Genomic DNA, 20,523 nt, shown 5'->3' with positions numbered 1-20,523 from the left:
GGAATATCACTGACAGTACACCGTGCATTACTTTGATATTGATTAAGATTAGGTTAGAGGGGTGTGTGTCTCTGTGTTATGTTTTCTATTTCATCTTTAGTATTTTTTAACGTTCCTCTTACTTTCTTCCCTGCTGGTCTGCTGCCCTCCTCCAGCAGCAGTACATTCATGCTCTCATCTTCCTGCTTCACCTCTAGCAATTTACGTATGTAAATCCAACAGAAACACACCGTAATCCATGTTTTCTTTTTCATACAACAAGATGGAACGTGCCACAACACTTCCCTTCCACTCCACGAGAGGCCATGATTCATGATAATGTCTCTGCCCTCAAACCCTGTTTTTTACAGAAACTGGACCCGAGCTCCGACCATCTCGTGCGTCTTCATGGCTGACTGCGGGCTGCAATCCGTGAACGCCACCAGGCCCGTCCGTTTATTTCTAAGGGATAAAATGCATGCCCCCCCCCACTCTCCCCTCCTGCTTTAACTACTGTTTAGCATAATTAATGTGATCGGCCCACAGCGGCTCAGTGAGCTTGAGCCTCCTGCCACTGGGAATCACGTCGCTACGCTAACCAGTGGCCGAGCAGCTCACTGCAGGAACACATCGACATCTGAACGCATTATCAGCTGCATGCTGCTGTGCAGAGCAGTGAAACTGTAAGATGAATATGTAATTGAATTTTAATAGCGCTGAATCCACTGCCTGCACTAAATGTTCCGCTCCAACAGCCTCCTCTCTGTCTCCTGTGTTTCCACGAGATGTTCCTGCATGGATTTCATCACAGTCGGACACAAGATCATTAGGGACTAATTCTGACGCGAGGAAGTCAGGTGACATAGTGTGTATAGAGCAACAATGTCAGGTCAAAAACACACAGAAGTCAACGGTCAAAGCCAGTTATTTTTTGAGTAACTGCGTGGCGCGATGGCCAGTGTGCCACCGTACTGCTGACGTATTACTTTCCAGATGTTGACCAAGTAGTTTTCTAACCAAAACATAATCCCATATGTACAAAGAAAGTTTTATGAGGTTAAATAGGTTTTTCACATTGTTTAAACTGCCGCCACGTGACCATTTTCCACATCACCTCATTGGCCAACAATTTTGTAAATTACAAACCAATGCACAAAAACAACGTTAGTATAACAGTTAGTGTTTTCAGCAGAACGTTTGTCACAGAGGGAAATGTTTTCATTCGTCCTGTAACCTGTAGAAAGAAGGACATGTGCCAGTGAGTCTGGATTCTTCCACAGCTGGAGAGCGCTGATGGAGAGTCTGTTGGAGTCATAAATATAAACTCAGTGCAAACAGGACGGCAGGGTGACCTCGAAGCTGGAGCCAAACCTCCTCCTCCTCCTCCTCTCAGCAGCACATCCAAACTTAAACACCTACACCTCAGCACTCTGAATGTTGTGGTTTTAGTTTTTCCACCGTGCATTATTATCAAGGTTTTTTTTTAATTGGAGGGACATGAGATTGTCGTCTTTGCGGTGGAAACATATGTTGACCAACCCCCCAGCAGATGTCCGACTGCAGGCTCCAACATGCCACTTCTGCTGCTGCTGCTGTGATTCCTCCTCAGACGCCTCCTCCTGGGTTCACTGCAGACAGCACAGAGACTTCTCAAGGCGGAATCCACTCCCGCCGCTCTTTCTTTGTCCTCAATGAGGCACTTTGTCTCGGATGCAGATGTGTGCTGGATTATAGATAAGGATTGCCATGTTGAAAGTGTCTTTGACCCAGACGGATCCTTCAGTTGTTCCAAACAGAGATCAAGTGTTAGACTTTACGATTTGATTTAATAATACGGCTAATATGGCTATACTTTGTTCCCCATAACTTGGGTCAGTGATGCGGCTCATGTACAAAAAACAATAAAAAATATGTTTTCTTTACAAATATTTTTGTCTAAACAGTGACGCACATTTAGATAATGGTGGTATTTCAATTTCTAAATCACTAAATAACATTTCTGCAATTTAGAAGAATAAGGTGCTGGAGGAATGAGTCTCCAAAATGAGAAAGTATGTTTGTCCTTACTGGGTCAGTTTGTCCCGTACACACAATTTTTTTTTTTTTTTTTTTTAGAGGTCGACCTCCAAACAAAACTAAATAAATACGTAAAATGGATCTTTAATACTTCAGAGTAAAGTCTTGGTGATGGATCAGTGGTATGTGAGATCGTAATGCTATTATCTGTGAACAATTTGTGAGCGTCACATCTGAAAACCTCTAAGTGATTCAAAAAACAATTGTCCGATTGCACTAGAGGCTTCGAAAGTCTGCAACAGGGTTGTAATGAGCCAGACTTTACGCCGAAACAAAACGAGATCCCTTGGAAAACCTCGTAGTTGTCTTCTTTTGACGGACTCGATGGTTGAAAGGAATGAAAAATAGAGCAAAGTGTGTTGCAGGAGGAACACGCGGTGACGTGTTGCTCATGGCATCGCGTCGGTCTGCCTTTTCCCAGCGAGCGCAGATTAACGGACAAGTAGACAGTCTGGCAATCGCCCCCCAAGAGGGAGCATCATCCCGCCCCGATACCACCACTGCTCCAACGAAACAGCTTCTTTCACACCCAGATGAAGGAAGGTCCCAGTAATAATACCCCCCCCCCCCATCGCCCCGACCTGAGAGCTGGGGACACATCCAACCCCTCTCAGGAGGCCTTTATCGCTCCTCTCCTGCTGCTCACCAGCTTGTCACCTCTCCAGCGCTGTGGAGCCCTCGACACGGAAACACCTTCAGCTCAAAGTGAGGAGGCAGGGGGGTGGGGGGGGGTTAGTGGACTGAAAACAGAGCTTGGCTGCACCCAGGACGCCTGGCCGACTCCTCGCTCCCTGAGGTCAGGGGTCACGCTGGGGGCGGAGGCCGATCCGGAGCTGGCTGCGAGCGTCCTTTGGCTCCAGTACTGAAATCTGATTCTGTAATTGTTATGAATCAGCCAGCTTTAATTTGACCCCCCCGCCCCCTCCCTGCCCCTGAATCTTGCACTTAAATGATTTAATAATCCTTTCCACAAAAAGCAGCAGACCAAGGATAATGGTGTTGTTTAAAAGGAGCATAATCACACCGTGTTAAATCAACGTGGGACAGTTTCAAGGGATGAATGATTTATGTGAACATATTTTCATAATCCTGCTATATTTTCTTCATTCTAATTCATCTTTTGATTGAACACATTACATTGTGATGCTGCCTCTTAAAGAGCATCACATCACTGGGAGGAAAATATGTTGCGTGTGAATGTTAAACAATTCCTGGCTGCGGGCTGATGTACGGACCTGCCCTGAAATATTTAAATAGAATTTGGTTCAGAGCCACGGGTGCTTTTGTATTTTTTAAATGGGTGTCTGCCCCACAGGCCTCCAATCCTCCAGGTCAAACATTTCCCAGAAATGTTAAACCGCATGTAAATCGGGCCATATTCTAGCACTCAAGGCGGTGAAATCCTGCCTGCGTGGACCCGCTGCGCACGCAGCCGTCATCAGTCATCGCCTGTGACTCGCGCCACCTGCTCGCTGGGGACTGCAGCACGGAGGTCCTCCGTGATTAGCACCCCATGCTAACTGCTGTGACAGAGGGAGGTGGGGGAGGGGTTGTCCTGCCAGGCGACAGGACTGATTAGCGTAGATTAATAGCAGCTAATATCATCAGGGACTTCACGCCGCTGGAGAACACACTCATTAATAAGTGCTTTTCATTAGCGTCATTAGCAGAGTTTGTCCTCTTCTAAACCGTTCGGTTTGTTTCCATCCCTGTTCCCCGAGCACCGGGGACAGAAGAACACCTCGCTTATTAAAAAGTCATTTACAACAGTCACTTACTGAGAGATTCATTTTGAAGTGTTCTTTGTATCCAAACTCAGAGCTGCTGAAGCAAGAACCAAACTGAGTTGGCCGTATATTTGAACGCATAGAAGCCCTGTGCTTTAGTTGTAGACATCCACCCGTCCAGTTTAGGATCTTAGCATTAGAAGAAGATGTTTTTACCGCTTTTTGACATTTCCAGATCGGAACCTCGTGGAGCCTTCAAACTTCTGCCACACATGCTCCTTTCCCTGGGAGCTGTCTGCAGTATTTGGGCTCTCTGTGGACGGAACAGGTGATGCCTTGCTCTCCTGCCACTTAAAACAATCCATCTGCAGCTCATTCTTCATGTGGTGGTGTTGTTTTGGGGCTGCTTGTGCTGAAATGGGACATGCTCAGTGTCCAGCAGGTATTATGGACCAGATCAATTTATTCATGTAGACATCCCCGTGAGATCCTTCATGTCTTTCAGCTGTACCCTTTAGTAACCAGTGGTGGTCTGCAGGATGCATATGATCACCTCACCAGTCCTTTTCATCTCTACCGTGGGACCTCATTCTCTGCCTTCATCCTCATCATCTGCCGGTTGTTTCTCTCGGAGCTCATCGAGGAAATTGACCAACAAGTCTTCTCTGGTTTGGACTGTCCCGCCTGATTTGTTCTTCCAAGGAACTGAGGCTAAAATGAATTGGAGATTCAACCTTGCCGGAAGTAGAAGATAATTTGATACCTTCCATCTTTGTCAGCCGTCCACACACCACAACTATTTTTTTTCTTCACTTCCATTGTTTCTCTCATATGTGCACCATTCATTTTCCATTTCCCAGTTAGGAGACTATTTTGTCTCACTCTGAAACCACCATTTACCAAAGCAGACAATACTATTTATTTGATATTTGTATGATCAATACTAAGCACTGAGACTATTAAGATGCTCTATGATGCAGCTAGATATGAACTTGACTTTTATTATGACTTTTCACGGAAAGTGAGTGTATATACGTCTTTGACCGATGAACAATTTGTCATTGAAATAAACTTTTGACATGAAAATGACCAAATTGAATTTTTTTACATCACACGCCTGATTCAAGATACCCAGCTTATATCATGAGCCTTCATGTTTGTGTTTATCTTATTATTGTCTATCTCCTCCACCACACACCACAGAGTATCTTTGTCGTCTGACAGCTTCTGTGTTTCCAGGCGATCGAGTGCAGTCTTTGTTCCCTCTGCCCCCTGTTGCTCATATAAGTTGACAGCTGCTGGGTAATAAGTGTTTAAATGAGATAATTAACGAGCGCTGTCAGACGAGCGCAGTCAGCTCTATTAGGGGCTGAGAGCCCCCCCCCCCCCCCCCCGGTAATTCTGAACCACACACACAGTGAATTTTTGAACTCCTTTATATCCTGTTTAATCTGCATCAATGCATCATATTCTACAAGATCCGCAATGCGTTTTACTGCTAATCTGAAAGGCTTTTTAAATAGTTCAAATAGCTTAAGAAGTAAGACCATTTCCTTAAATGAACACTTCATTCTTCAGTTTAACACAACTCAACATCACCTGAACAGAAATGGGGGTGGGGGGGGGGCATTGCAATATACAGAGATGACAAAAAATAAGTTAATTTCAGATGAAGAAAAAAAAATGGAAATGCTCAAGTTAAGTACCCCTGAATTTGTACTCAACCTGTTCAGGAGTTAATATGTTGTGTTACAATCCACCATGGATTGTACATTATTGTTTTTAACTCAAACTAGTGAAGCACAACGTAACTAATGTGAGTGTACTGCTGAACGGACCAACACTCTACAAAAAGAAAAGGTAAAAAAAATCCATCCCAGGACACTTTAGTTGTACCAGATTCCCCGTATGTCCTTTTATTTTCCTGTCATCGACGACATCATGTGTGGTTTGTGTTCTCACAGTAGCAGCGGGGAAGTGGAGATGCTACAGAAGCTCCTGAGGGGCCCCCGTGGCCCCCCTGCCGGGAGCAACTTGGACCGGGACAAGCCTTTGGTCATGCTTCCAAATGTTTCCATTGATGGGCAAGAAACAGTTTGGGCGGCGTTCCCAGAAGAGGATCCTCCCAAACGCAGCCGTAGCCAAAACTCAATCAGGCCTGGACCCGTGATGAGCAGCGGCGGGTTCTGCTGGCAGCGGAGTGTCTCGTGTTCGAGAGGGATCGCTCGCGTCAGTGTGACCATGAATTATTGAAGGATTGGTAATGATGATGATGGTGGTGGCCAAGCGTTTGTATTCGCTTGGCCAGCATTTCCTCCTCCTGGCTGTGGACAGCAGATGCTCGGGCCATCTCGTATCATTTTTTTCTGATTTGTAATAAAGTGGTGACATCATTGAAACAGCTGGACAATCGGCTATTTATTTCTTACACTATACATGTTCAGATTTAAAAAACACTTCTGAGTTTTATTTGAACCTATAAATCCTGCAGGCAGCTCCTGTTTATGTACCCACGGTAAAATGTAGAATTAGCATTAACTTTACTCATTGATATTAGCTTATTCTAAAAATGTTGCCGTGCTAGTCTGTATTTTCTTTTCCTCATGGTGCATTTTTGTCCAATTTTTTTATAAAACGGTCACATAGTTTGTAGTTTTATTGATAACATCGCTCCCTCTCGCTGGTTTTTCATCCCTCTGACTGATGTCTGATAGATAGAATACACATCGCAGATTATCAATAAACTTGGTTAGCAGTTAGCAGCTCCGTGAGGCTTTCTCAGCTCATCACGTTAGCATGCTAACTTTAGTTAATTAGCATTAAAAACCAAGTACGCTGCAGCTGATGGGATTGTCATTAATTCTACAGGTATGAGCTCATAAACCAAAGTATTGGACACACTGAAAGGTTCATCTTTTGATGGGACTACATGGTACTTGGGAGCAGTACTGGGCGGATGGTTACAGTGTGTCAGGAAACAGTTTCCCTCCTGTCTTAAATTCTTTATTCAAAGCTAGGCTAACCACGACCTCCCTCCAGCTTTACACCCTGAAAATGACTCAAAATTTCCTCTACAGTTTAGTATTTTGCATGTGAGTCCAATGCGTGTTTGTGTCTCTTTTAGATTGATGTTGTGCGAGGAATCAAACTCAACCGTCAGCAACTTTAAACGTGAGTTTTCACACTTTGGTTCTCTGCTTAAAGTCATTAGCTGTTGCCGCCCACAATAACACGCCTTGATAAAAAGTGAGGTTTGGGGATTTTGTCCCCTGCCGTCTTCCTCGAGTCTGCTGTCAGAGGTCAGACTCTGGGCTGGGCTGGGGTGTCACACTGCTTCTATCTCAGTCAGACATGAACAATGTGAGTGACTGATGTGTCTGTTCTGGGAGGACATTGATGGGGACATGAAAGCAGATGACACACTGTCTTTCCTTTTTAATACCGCAGACAGCTCCCAGTCGCAACCAGCAGGTTGGAGTGAATGGGAGGTGCTGGGAAGATCGCTGACCCTCGGCCTGGAGAGAGGGGATGCTGTGTGTGTAGAGCATCCTCCCACATGTAGCCGTACACACCCTCGCTCACACAAACACCGGCCCAATCTCCCAGTCTCCATTTGGGAATAATGGAAAGAAAGAAAATATACCACCAACCAAATGGATCTCAGCGGTCTGGATGGCAGCTGTGAGCCACTGGCACTGAGTGTCTATAACGGGGGTGACGAACTCAATCACAGAGAGGGCCAAAATAAAAAACTGTGACTACACTGAGGGCCAAACGGGGTCAACATTTCAGAACAGAACGGAAGGGCAATGTTCAAAAGAATACACGTTTATAGGAAACATTGTTTTATGTAGATAATGACATAAATAATTATCCTAATAAGGCAATGACACGTTCAAAAGTACTGAATAACATGTGGTCACAGCAGTATCATGAAATGTAAAAAATAAAAGATAAAAAATGTATTTTTATATATTTGTCCACTGATCTCTGATAGAAGTGTAATTATTAGATTCCAATCAATCCAATGATTGTTATAGTCAATATCGATTCATTTGTGTATTTTCCTGTTCAAATACGGGGAGGCGGCAGCGAGCCGTGCTGCGATTGCGTCTCGGGTTGGGCAAACCCATCATAAACCTGGTTGAGCTGCTCATTTTTTTGCTCAATTTGAGCATGTGCAATTAATGTCTCTATATGTCACCAATGTAATGTTTGTACACAGTCCATGAAAACTGAAAAACATACAATGTGAATCAGACCAAAGAGACTTTCACCCCTAGCAAAAATGTCTCTTGAGAATGCTGAAACTAAAAGTAGATATATGGAGCCAAATTCAGGTCAAAAGTGTTGATCATTTGAATTTGTTGTTAAACATGAAAACGGGCGACTGTGGGTGAGTGGGGAGCACGGTCGTCCTCCAATCAGAGGGTTGTGGGTTCGATCCCAGGCCCGGCTAACCCGCATGTCGTTGTGTCCTTGGGCAAGACACTTAACCCACCATTGCTCCTGTAGCTGCGACTACAGTGTGTGAATGGTAGTTACTGATGGCAGGTGTCACTGTGTATGGTTCTCCTGTCATCAGTGTATGAATGGGTGTGAATGGGTGAATGATGTCATGTAGTGTTAAAGCGCTTTGAGTGGTCAGAAGACTAGAAAAGCGCTATACAAGTACAGGCCATTTACCATTTACAATGTATTCTAAATAAAATAAGTGGACGAAAAGTATTTTTGGGTTGAATATAGTTTTGACTCAGTTCTATATTTTTTGTAAATAAATGTTTTTTTCAAACTCCACTTATATATTCTTTTTATTTTTGCTGTATTGTATTTTTGTGTGGCATATTTGATTTATTTCAGATTAAAAACATCTATTTTCACTTTTTTTCGTTTTTGGCGGTCTTTTGACCGTGATGTGGCGTAGGGGGCGGTGCATCAACTGGAAGGCGCGTGCCTTTTAGCACAAAACAAGTTGTAGTCACCAAACGTTGTGTATCGCATTTCAGTAGCCTACAGAAAATCTCCGTACTTGACTGTCGTCACGAACAGGTAGGCAGAGGCAGGACTCATACGCAGAGTTTACAACAAAAAAAATGACTTTAATAGTCAAAATTCAAAAGGGCAAAACGCAGACGGGGGCCAGGAACAGGAAAGACACTGATGAAGACCTTCAGACATTCAAGGATGACATTCAATCACGCAACCAAGGACAAGACACATGGCTTAAATACACTGGGAAGGTGCAGGTGATTGGACACAGGTGGAAAGGTCACGGGGGAGCCGGGCCACGGAGGCGCCGCCTACAGGTCACGGGGGTGCGTGTTGTGGAGCCGGTACTGGCGGAGTCCCAGAGAGAACGGGAGGTCGCTGCGGACCCAGTGACTGAAAACTGGGAGCTGGCCTCCACCTCGTAAGCGTTTTCCCTGAGACGGGCAGCCAGCTGAACGCTGCGTGGCCCGCCCAGAGCCAGACGGGTTCCCCTGAACTGGTTCCGGGGACAAAACTCTGCTGAGTCCTTGTGTGGTTGCGTCATTCTCTCACGAACGGGAAGACAGAGGCAGGACTCAAACGCAGAGTTGGCAACAAAAAACGGACTTTAATGGTAAAAATTCCAGAGGGCAAAACACAGACGGGCACCAGGAACACTCATGAAGACCTTCAGACATTCAAGGATGACATTCAATGATGCGACCAAAGAGAAAAGACACACATGAAACGGATAATTCGATTTCAGTCCGACTAAGCCAGTTATTCGGATCCATGTAACCACGCTGACTTATACACCGGGAAGGTGCAGGTGGTTGGACACAGGTGGAGACAATCCGAGACACGGCAGACAATCACAGGGGCTTCACATGTAACGTTTCTGAAGGCCTCATGGCAGAGAAAGGGGATCTGTCAAAATGTGGATTTCTTCCTAATTCCGGCTCTGGTTTGCCGATTTACCTGTTTTGACCACTTTTTGGGATTCGTTCGATCCTATTGGATTGTTCGTTAGTGCACTTTATGCTTAATATTTTTCTTTTTAACTTTTTAATATTTAAAATTTTTAACTTTATTCCCTTGTTTTATACTAACCCATAGCCTTAGCCTTATTCTTACTAACCCATTGCACTAGCATTTCATTCTACTTTATCTTATTACTTGTGCACTGTTGTCTTCTCTGTCTACTGTCGCGCACTAACCGCCAAGACAAATTCCTTGTATGTTTGGCATATTTTGGCAAATAAATGTTTCCTGATTGCTGATTCCTGATTCCTGATCTGACCAAACCCTCACGGAAATAATCGACAGCTTCCTAACCCACTCAGAAGCCAAAATGATGATCATCAAGGGCACGCAATGGCCGATCCAAGTCTCTCGCTCACAAAACCCCCCAAAAAACATGAAATTTGTTTCATGATTTCGTTCAAAATGTAAAATTTAAGGGGCATTCATGATTGATATGCTGGATTCTTCGTGGCTCTTTTTGCTGTGGTTTTGGCTCGTTTGTCTGAGAAAAATGATATCAGCGTTGTCTCAGTTTGCTCTTCAGTGAGCAGTTTCCTTTTTTAGCATGTCGTTTCGCTGAGGAAATGTTACAAATGCACCTGCGTGTGCACATTTCTGGGCTAATTTGCGTATCATATTTTATAACTACTTTTCTAAACAAGTTGTTGTGTTTGTAGCATTTTCAAATGGATTAGTGCATCTTGTAGCTAAGATTGTAGCCCTAATGTTTCGAACAGTGTGAAGCATTCATATATTTGTTAGTGATGAGTACACGATAATCCTCTTGCAAGTTGGTTCTGGCTCGGCCTTAACTGGGTTCGGCCCCCTATAGCAGATAGCTCAGCCAGAAGGCGTTTAGTCAACGTCCTTATTGTCCTTATATATCACTCATCTATAGCAAATTGTCACTCATCTATAGCAAATTGTCACTCATCTATAGCAAATTGTAAATTCGCTTATTTGAGGAAATTGCACTTTCTTGTTTCTTGTTCTCCTGAGTTTGTACCCTATGGTTGAATGCACTTATTGTACGTCGCTTTGGATAAAAGCGTCAGCTAAATGACATGTAATGTAATGTAATGTAATGTAATGTAATATTGTTTGTATTACTGTCTATAGTCCTATCTTTGGATTTGAGACAAGTTGACAGTCATATCTTGTATGTGCAGCTTTATCTTCTAAAAAAATAACCTCATCAGAATTCTTCATGAGAAATAAGCAGTTCAAATATGAGGAATGCGGTACGGTAATAGTCAATTGATCTAAACACACAATACATGTGCATTTATCCACTTGATATCCATGACTTCATATGTTTGAGACTGTGTGTGTGCGTGTGTGTGTGTGTGTGTGTGTGTGTAGCTGTTTATGTATGCTGTCCACCTCACCAGCAGATCAATTAAAAATGGTGAATGAATAAATGAAAGGTGTTTGGGGCCATTTAAGCTGAGTTGCCCATTCGACTGAGAACAGCAACCAGGCTCCCTGGCAACATCTGGACACACACACACACACACCCTCATGTATATATAATAGATGTGCTGGTTCTCTGAGAGGCCTGAGAACAGTCAGCTCCACTCTGCAGGTTTGAGACATGGAACCTGGCGCTGCTCCTCTGTGGAATGTTACAAAGCCTTTTCTGTTCCTGGTGAAGGTGCAATCCAAAGCAACAGGGGTCAATAAGCTTTTGAATAAACTTTAAACTGTCGGAAAGCCACGCTGTAGATTTAAAAAAATGTTGTCACACTGCAATGGTTTAAATCATTCAAAATGAAAGCTAATGAGGAATAAAAACAGGAATGTTTTTTCTTCAACTTCAATCCAGTTGGTGGGAGACTCAAAGTTCTTATTATGCAAAAATGTTATAATTCTGCGAACGTATTGCAAACACAGGTGGTAACTTCTTCTTCCGCAGAGCTTCATTTTCTCTACCAACCACACGGGGGTGACTCCTCTGGTTGTATACAAGTCTATGAGAAAATCACACTACTTACAAAACATTGTAAACAAACAATCGTGAACTGTAATCCCAGATGAGGGCGGTAAATTGCCTCGAGGGCTTTGAAATGTCACTCCCCAAATAAATAGATGACGTCATAATGACCATGTCCACTTCTTATTCAGTCTATGGGCAAATCAACCTAAATGTAAGTTTTATAACCAGTGTAACTTTAAATATCACTCACTTACAGTATTTGATAGACAAAAATGGCATCAAGAGACTTCATAATGACCAACATCAATGACAACAAGAACTGAAACAGACAGTTTTTTGTTTCCCTTTCTAGTTGTGTGTACGAGTCCCCCATTAATTTAATGACCATCATAATCTATGGTGCTCTAATCAAGAGATGTCTTGCAAAATAGATTTTCCATCATGTTTCACGCCGAGCTCTACAATGAAATGTTTTTTTCACATATTGGCGAGGAAGAACTTGAGTGAAATGTTGTGGGTGTCCTCAAACCTCTACCTTCTGGTGTTTGATTCAATTAAATAGAGAAGTAAACAGCTGTATTTGTGTGCAGTGATGAAAGGTCTTCTCCTGTGGTCTGTTTAGAGTTCCCGACCAATCAGGAGCCGTAAACACAAGTCACTGAAACGGGGCTCATTCATCCATTCACCCTGCGTCATGACACCATGACGGCGACCCTGCAGAGAACCTCACTTCTTAATTCAACACCTTTCTGTCTCAGTTATAACAGGGACAAAGTCAAAAAGGCCATTATACTGGCAAAATATTTGATTATCCAGGAAAGGGTGACGGAGGAAGTATCATATTCATTTACTGACGTTAAAGTCCTGCATTTAAAATGTCATCTTTCTATCATCAATAAAATGTAAATGTACTACATGTATAGATAAATATCCCTGGGACTCTACTCTACTATTGTATACTATACCTTTACAATATTATGACTCATACTTAAAACAGGACTTGACGGTTGTAGTTAGTCATTAATCATCATTACTATTATTTTCTCCATTAATTCACCCATTGATTGTTTGGTTAATAAAAATATTTAGAAATGCTGTTGCAGTAAACCAGCGGACACCTTCAAACCGTCCAAACCCCTCTCAGCTCCGGCTGCACGTTTGCCAACGTGGGCACTGTTTGCTACGTTTGCTACGTTAGCTGCTAGACGCTAACTCAGCCGTCGCCATGTTGAGAGCTGCGTGGATTCAATGGAAATGAATCTCATTTGAAGGAATTTCATTCAGACCACAGACTCATTTCAAACCTTTTTACATATTAGCTGAAGCAACCTTCCAAAAGTAACTCCCAATGTATCAATTGATATCTTCTCAACATTTGCTCGACCATCCCTGTATGTAGCCAAACACCTTTAAAAATGTTAACAAGGCACTTGCGTGTTTTATCTTTTATATATTTATTTGATGTCATATATTTTTGTCTCACATTAGTAACAGGTTCTTACCTTATTGCTGCTGAACTGACTGATGAGTCGCCAACTCATTTTCGTTGTATCTTTTTACAATAAACATCTGTATCCTAATCATTATGTACTCTGACATTTTCGAGGTCTATCTCTGACTCCTTGAGAGTATTGATGTTATCTTGTGTCGGTTCCTACTGAAAACAATGAAAAGATGCATGTTTAAATTGCAGTGAGAATAATTGAAACAGGTGGTTTTGCATGTACGTTAAGTGTATTTAATCGCTGCGGGGGATAGAAGAATGTTACACCAATGTTTCCCACACAATGTATTTGCTAATGTGCACTAAATATACACAGTACTTCATTTAATCTGGTATTTGTAGTGGACGTAGTTTTGGTTTTCTGTACCGAAGACTGTGTAGATCACTTTGAATTGAATATTATAAAATGAGATACTTTAACTGAAAATCTGCCTCTGGTCAGATTCAAACTTTTTTTAATCTTTTTTGAAGATTCAAATTTTTTTGAATCTGACCAGATGAACTTTTACGGTGTTCATTTATAAGGGGAACACATTACACCGGGAACAACTACTAGTTAAGACCACACATTTCTTATCAAATGCAACTCACAGATGAAAGCGGAGAGCTCAGGCATCACATGTGCATGAAGGGGGTTTTCTGTCATCTGAGGCCTCACCAGCAGGAGGGGCTGTGCTCATAACGCTGCAGGGTAACACACGCACGCACTAACACAGGGCATCCTACACTTAGGTACGCATGTATTCCTTTGTGGTTTGACGCAGGAGATGAATTTTCATTTTTTAGTCAATGTCCATGCAACATCAAACAGCCAGGCGATCTGATCATCTCAGGACACATCAATTATTAATAAAAGTGTCCAAATATTGATTTTATTAGAGTTAGGCTAAACATTTGACAGAAAGAAAGATGGAACGGTGGAACATAAATACAGTGAAAAAAGATATAAACAAATTAGAATCATGTTTGGATTTACAGAGAAGCTGAATATGAATAACTTCCAGGCGGCCGGAGCAGCTGCAGAAAAGCTCTAGTTTATACAGAAATGATTAAATTATTCAATAAATAAAACAATTTCACTTTCTTGTTCTACAAGTGTGAAAAAATGTCAGATGCTAAAGAATGATGCTTCATGATTCCAGAACATTGAATTCATGAATATAATTTTGCAGCTATAACATCAGATGAATAGATCAGTATTCATGTTGCTTTTTTCAGAAGATTAACCTTCAGAAGTCCTTTGAGGCTAATGCTCTGAGGTAAAGCAACAACTTATGCTCCCACTCACAACGACAACGTCATTCTAGTACAGATTCTAGATTTCTAAAAAATGTATTTAAAATGTTGATCTAATTCACATTAAAACTTTAGAAATCTATGAAAGGGTACATTATTTTCTGCGTTTTCTGAGGCAATTACATTTTACAGTTATAACTTGTGTTCTCTTACGTAAAAAAAAGCAACATTAGGGGACTCAAAAAAAGACAGAGATAAAGATTTATTTATCAAATCTTTGATGTATACAAAAACATGCTTCCTTTTTTATTAATTGATATAATATTTGTTAGAGATTGTAATGTAAAAGTGCAAAATAATTTGTAGTTGATAAAAGTTAAATGACTATAGACCACAAAGACAATCCCTCCTCAGCTCGGGGTCATGATGAACAGTCCACCAGTAATTGATTAAATTAAAAACTTCATTAACATAATCAAGTGTTTTTATATTCTTCTCTGTGGGCGAGCGAGGCCCAGAGCTAATCCCCTCTCTCTCTCTCTCTCTCTCTCTCTCCCTCTCTCTCCTCATTCTCCAGCCATCCATCCACCCTCTCTGTCCGTCAGTCAGGCCGTCCGCCCTGTCAGTCCCCATCAGTCTCCGTGGTGACGGGATGCTGGTGGTAACCCGCGGTGATGGGAGGCCACTCTAATATGTAAAGCAGGCCGTCTGGACGCGGGCCGAGCTGTCAGGCGTCCCGGCTGCCTGTAGCTGCGAGGGAGGCCGCCCGCTCGGGTCAACCCAAATCTATGCTAATTTGACATTTCCAAAATAATTTGCATATGTACACATCAAAGTTTTTTTTCCCCTTCCTTTGATCTCTTTTTTTTCAACCTCCTTCATCCTTCTTGTGTTTAAAGGCCTTCACGCACACGTGTTAACACACCTTGGTCGTTAACATGACATCACTGATGCTTAAACAATCTACCTCTTGTTTGTAGTGAAACTACACTTTTATGAAACATCTCCGGTTTTCTACGTTATGCTCTGCTGAATTTATTTCTAAGCTTATGCACTTTGCAGATTCAGATTTGTAAATATATAATGTCAACTTCAACTATATTGTATTGTATAATGACAATGAGCTGCGCCTGCAACAAATCTAATTATTCCATCCGTATTTGCAATTTAATAATCTTAATATTATTCTGAGTTGAGCCAGTCTGTATAATGAGTATGCTACCTAGATTAAGTCATTTTTATAATGATTGGTTTGTACTTTTACTTTGCCTTTACTTGTAATTGTATTTTTCCTTTGTGATACCTTTACTCTATTGAAACATGGGAGTAGTTCTTCCACCATTTTGCAACCTTTTAAAAAACAGAAAATTAAAACCGCGTTGCTATGAAATCAAACAAGCTGCGAGGCCCAATCAGAGCAGGGCTGTGGTGCAGATCCTTACTAAGACTCTGCTTGGCTTTGAACTTGGTCTTTATTTGGATCTGAAATATATACCTGTATACGTACGTAGCTCCATGACACAGATAAGAACAGGTGTGGGCTAATTGTTTCACATACAAACACCAATCCCTACTCATTTCTTCCCCTGTCGTTCCTGCTACCACATTTTGCCATGAAGACTCACACACAAGGTGAAAGAATTACTGGCGTCATGGCTTTAACAATTATGAGAAAAGAATTAACCAGGTAATATAGACAAATCTCCTCTGTGGCGTAATCACAATATTTTCGCTCAAAATTTAGCTCAACAAAACAGAAATTAAAAGAAAAAAAAAACAATTATAGTAAAAAACGTTATATTGGCGTATTTTGAAATAAACTCCACAGTTTATTATTTGTGTCCTTCACAAAGAAGACTTTTTAGGAGTGGTCAAACATAAAACATGATGTGAAAGAAAACAACTGTTTTTAAATGTGTTGTGTTATGTTATACAGTGATAAATATAATAACTAAGGGAAGTTTTAAACCTGCACGGTGGGAGAGGATCAATTTTGTAATTTTAGGGCTTTCGGAACAGAATAGAGTCCATAATTCTCAAATGTAAAGCGGAAGCAAACCCATGCTGTTACACCATTACCTTGCACCTTTACTTTGCACCGTTAGTTTGCACTGTTAGTTTGCAATATTAGTTTGCACCATTACTTTCCTCCGTTACTTTGCACGGCTACTTTGCACCGTTACTTTGCACTGTGCTGCCATCAACGAAGGGGTCGAGAGGGCGCGCTGGGAACCGCAAGGTTGGTAGTTCGAGCCCCGGCTGCTCCAGCTCCCATGTCAAAGTGTCCTTGAGCAAGACACCTAACCCCTAATTGCTCCCCGGACAAAAATGTAAAAAGCCAAGGGTTAAAAATGCAATGTAAGTCGCTTTGGATAAAAGCGTCCGCTAAAGGACCTGTACTGTTATGTAACAAGTTGAATACTAAGTGAAGGATCCAGAAGTTTCTTCCACTCCCAGTTGGCAAACAACATTAGTACTGTTGTATGTACACAGTGTATTTTATACCTCAGGTATTCATCTATAATGTATATTGTATTGTATATCTGATTTGTTTTCACTATGACATTGTTATTGTCTTCAGGAAGGTCCTCAATGGGAACACATATCTGCTCACAGTAATTGCATGAAAAAGTATTTTTTCATATCAAACCAAAAAGTTGGTAAATGAAATATGCTCTTTTAAAAACTACCAGAATTGCACCTAATGTATCACAATAAAATTATGAGAGACTTGAATGTGACCCAAAAAAATCCTGATAATGTTCCCCTGAACCTCTGCTGTGATGTGGTGCGCTACAGCGGTGCAGAATAAGCAGGGTTCTTCCTCCGCTCAAATCCAGCAGCTCCCTTTACAAACGCAATCACAGCTCGGCCGCATTGTCTTGTTTGTCATTCAGAGCTCTGCAAAGCTCCTCGGGGCGACATCCACACCAAAGTAATTACGTTAGCCTTCATTAAGATCACGCGCTGGTTGTGGACGGGGCGGCCCTCGGTGGAACCAGCACCAAAGCCCACTTGTTAATCGGTTGTATCGGTGGAGTCAGTGGGGTCAGTCACAGGAAGTGATGGAGGATTGGTTGTCACTGTTTGTTAAACGGATTAAGCCCAATTCATCCCCTGAGTTGAATCATTTTATGGTCATCTGACCTATGCTTATAAATAAATAACGTCTGATTATGATTATGGATGCTATGTTTCTGTTTCTTTACTATTTATTGCTATTTGGGTCTAATCAGTCTGAAACACTTAAACATGTCAGGAAAGTTTCCTTTACATGTATGTAGGATAAATGAGTATATTTCTCAGTAATAAAAACATTTGGGCTTTGGCGTAAGTTGCCTGGTAGCTCCACGGGCTCATCAGCTGTTTGATCCGGCCTCGATTTGCCAAAGGGGATTAGTGAAGCGACAGCTCCTTTGACCTGCCGTCTTAGTGAACTCCGTGAATGTCATGCTGTCAAAGCCGTGTGCTCTCTAAAGTTATTTCCAACGAAAGAAGCCTTTTCTATGTAGTCAAAGTAGTGTGACACCAAGGAGTAAACCCCCATATGTCCATTAATACTGTGCAGCTTTTTATCAAAGTTGGCCCAAGAAACTGAGACTGATGAAAGAGGAAAAGTGTGAACGTTAAATCAGCATCACTTATTTAATTCTTTCTTATTTTTCTTTTTTTGTCACTATGAACACCTTAAAAAGTTGTGGTAGTGTTTGTGTTCAATATTCAATATCCAACGTGTGTTTATATACATACATAAATGCGCATAAAGGGTGTAAATAACGTTTGCTCCTTAACATGAACCCACGCTGGTGAATTAACAGCAGCAAGACAGACCCACGGAACCACTGGGGATGTCGATGTGTCGCAGAGCAGCTGCTGTGTTTCACCGGCCAAACTGTCATCATGCAATGTTTTCACACCTTAAAGATCCTGTTTGAACACGCACACCCCCCACACACACACACACGCACATGCTGGCACGCCGCTGCTGTTAGCGGCCGTAGAGTGTCTGGGGAGAGGCGCTGGACTGATGGGTCACCCGGCTGCGTTTGGCAGCTCGGCTCCGGCCTTGGCTCGCCTCGCCGCCGCCGTCTGCATGCACTCGTGGCGTTGGCAGGTCACACTCAAACCACCGACCCCCACCACCATCGCCTGCCCCACTCACTGGCTGCACATTACACACCTACATGCTGGACGGTAAGTGAGGGGGTGGTGGAGGGGTAAGGGAAGCCCCCCCACCCCTCCACCACACACACACACACACACACACACACAATCCTGATGTTGGCTGGCTGTGAAAGGCGGAGGTCCGCTCGCTGTGATTAAGCACCAACTGGGCTCCGGCCAGCGAACTGGAGCCCCGCCATGCTTCCCCGTCCTGCTCCTCCACCAGCCAACATCCTCCTTCATCTCTTCCTCCTCCTCTTCCTCCACTCCGAGGACATGTCCATACTCAGCTGGCTCTCTTCTTCTCACGTTTGGCTTCACATCCACACCAAAGTGTTTGAAACCCAAGAACAGAGTTCATACTTTGTGAGTGACAGACCTTCAGTGAGCGGGGAGCTAGGAGTCAGCATAGATACACAATATATAATGTTAGTGTAGTTTTAGGGTGTTTTAAACTAGGATTCTGGTATATTCCTGCCCATTGCATCTTAAACCCTGTGATGTTTGTATTTGTTTTAATCTGACATCACTGTAACAGAAATGTTACGGGTCAAAGAAATGGTCTTAATCAGACATAAGGAGGTACTGAACATGCACTTTGACAAAGAAGAAGGGACTAAATTAAAAGGAAAAAAATAATTTCTATGCGGTAAAACACAGAAGAAGAACAGATAGCAGTGTAAAACTTGAATTCATCCCTATTTATGTGAAAGGGTCGTTCTAGTCGTAGGTTTATTGGCTTTCCGCTCTCCATTGGCGGCATGGAAGGAATGGTAAACATCCATTATGTTGAAAAATAAACTTGACATCCCCTTAGCTTATATAATGGGCAGAAGAATCTTTTACATTCCAATACGTTTAGCTGACGCTTTCATCCAAGGGGACTTAGAATTGCATTTCAACCACGAGGACACAAACTCAAAAGAACAAGAAACAAGAAAGTGTAATTTCATCAAAATCTTCTTAGGTGAGCAAACTGACATGAGATGAGAGGAGGCTCTCAATATGGTCATTTAAAGCTGCATTTAGTTCATCTCCTGATAAAATCTCCCTTTGACGGACGCATCGAGCCATGATGTCACTCGGGTTGGCAGGCCGCTAGGGTGTGTGTGTGTGTGTGTGTGTGTGCACGCGTGTTTTTGTGTTGCGTCCTGCAGCGACTGGGTTCTGTTTAAGATCGAGAAGTGCGTTTCACTGTGAAAAGGACTTCTGTCGTGCTCTGATAAAAGCGTATGATGGTCCCCATTGACCGACTCCACTTCTCCCATCAGGCTCCTGCTGCAGCTGCTCCCTCCAACCGGAACCAACGACTCCAACCGGACCTTCACCAAACCGAACGCGCTCATCCTTCTCGCAAAAAGATGCGTAAAAAGTGTTGAATATTTTGCCCAGTAAAACATTTAGTGACCTTGTGTATTCTAGGCCTGTGATGCCCAATAGGCCGATCACAATCGACCACCAAGACAGTGTGGTAGATCGTCTGACATAATAATAATAGTAATAATATTAATTAGTCAACATATGATCAATCTAATTGCATCAAATCAGATCAGAAGTGAACCACGGAAGGTACATTTATGATAATATTAGTTAGTTATGAGAGCAGAAACACGGTGGACTTTAGTCCGGCTCCAAATATAGAAAACACACACACACACACAGGACTCTGGCTGATGATGCATGAAGTCCGGACTGCAGCCAACTCCTCTCCAGCCTCGACGGACTAATCGAAAGCTACTGCGCGCCTGCTGCTTCACTGAGCGCGCTCCATGGGAGGCACGCCATCGAGCTCGGCTGCTCCACCTCCCCCAGCCAGTAGCCTGCAGTCCATCCATCCATCCGTTCGGGCCGGGTTTAGCCTGTGCTCACGCCGCTTCAAAACTCGCATGAAGGTTTCAGCGGGACCCCCG

This window comes from Gasterosteus aculeatus, chromosome 8 (genome assembly GCF_964276395.1).
Source record: "Gasterosteus aculeatus chromosome 8, fGasAcu3.hap1.1, whole genome shotgun sequence".
Taxonomy (NCBI): Eukaryota; Metazoa; Chordata; class Actinopteri; order Perciformes; family Gasterosteidae; genus Gasterosteus; species Gasterosteus aculeatus.
This window is presented reverse-complemented; position numbering follows the sequence as displayed.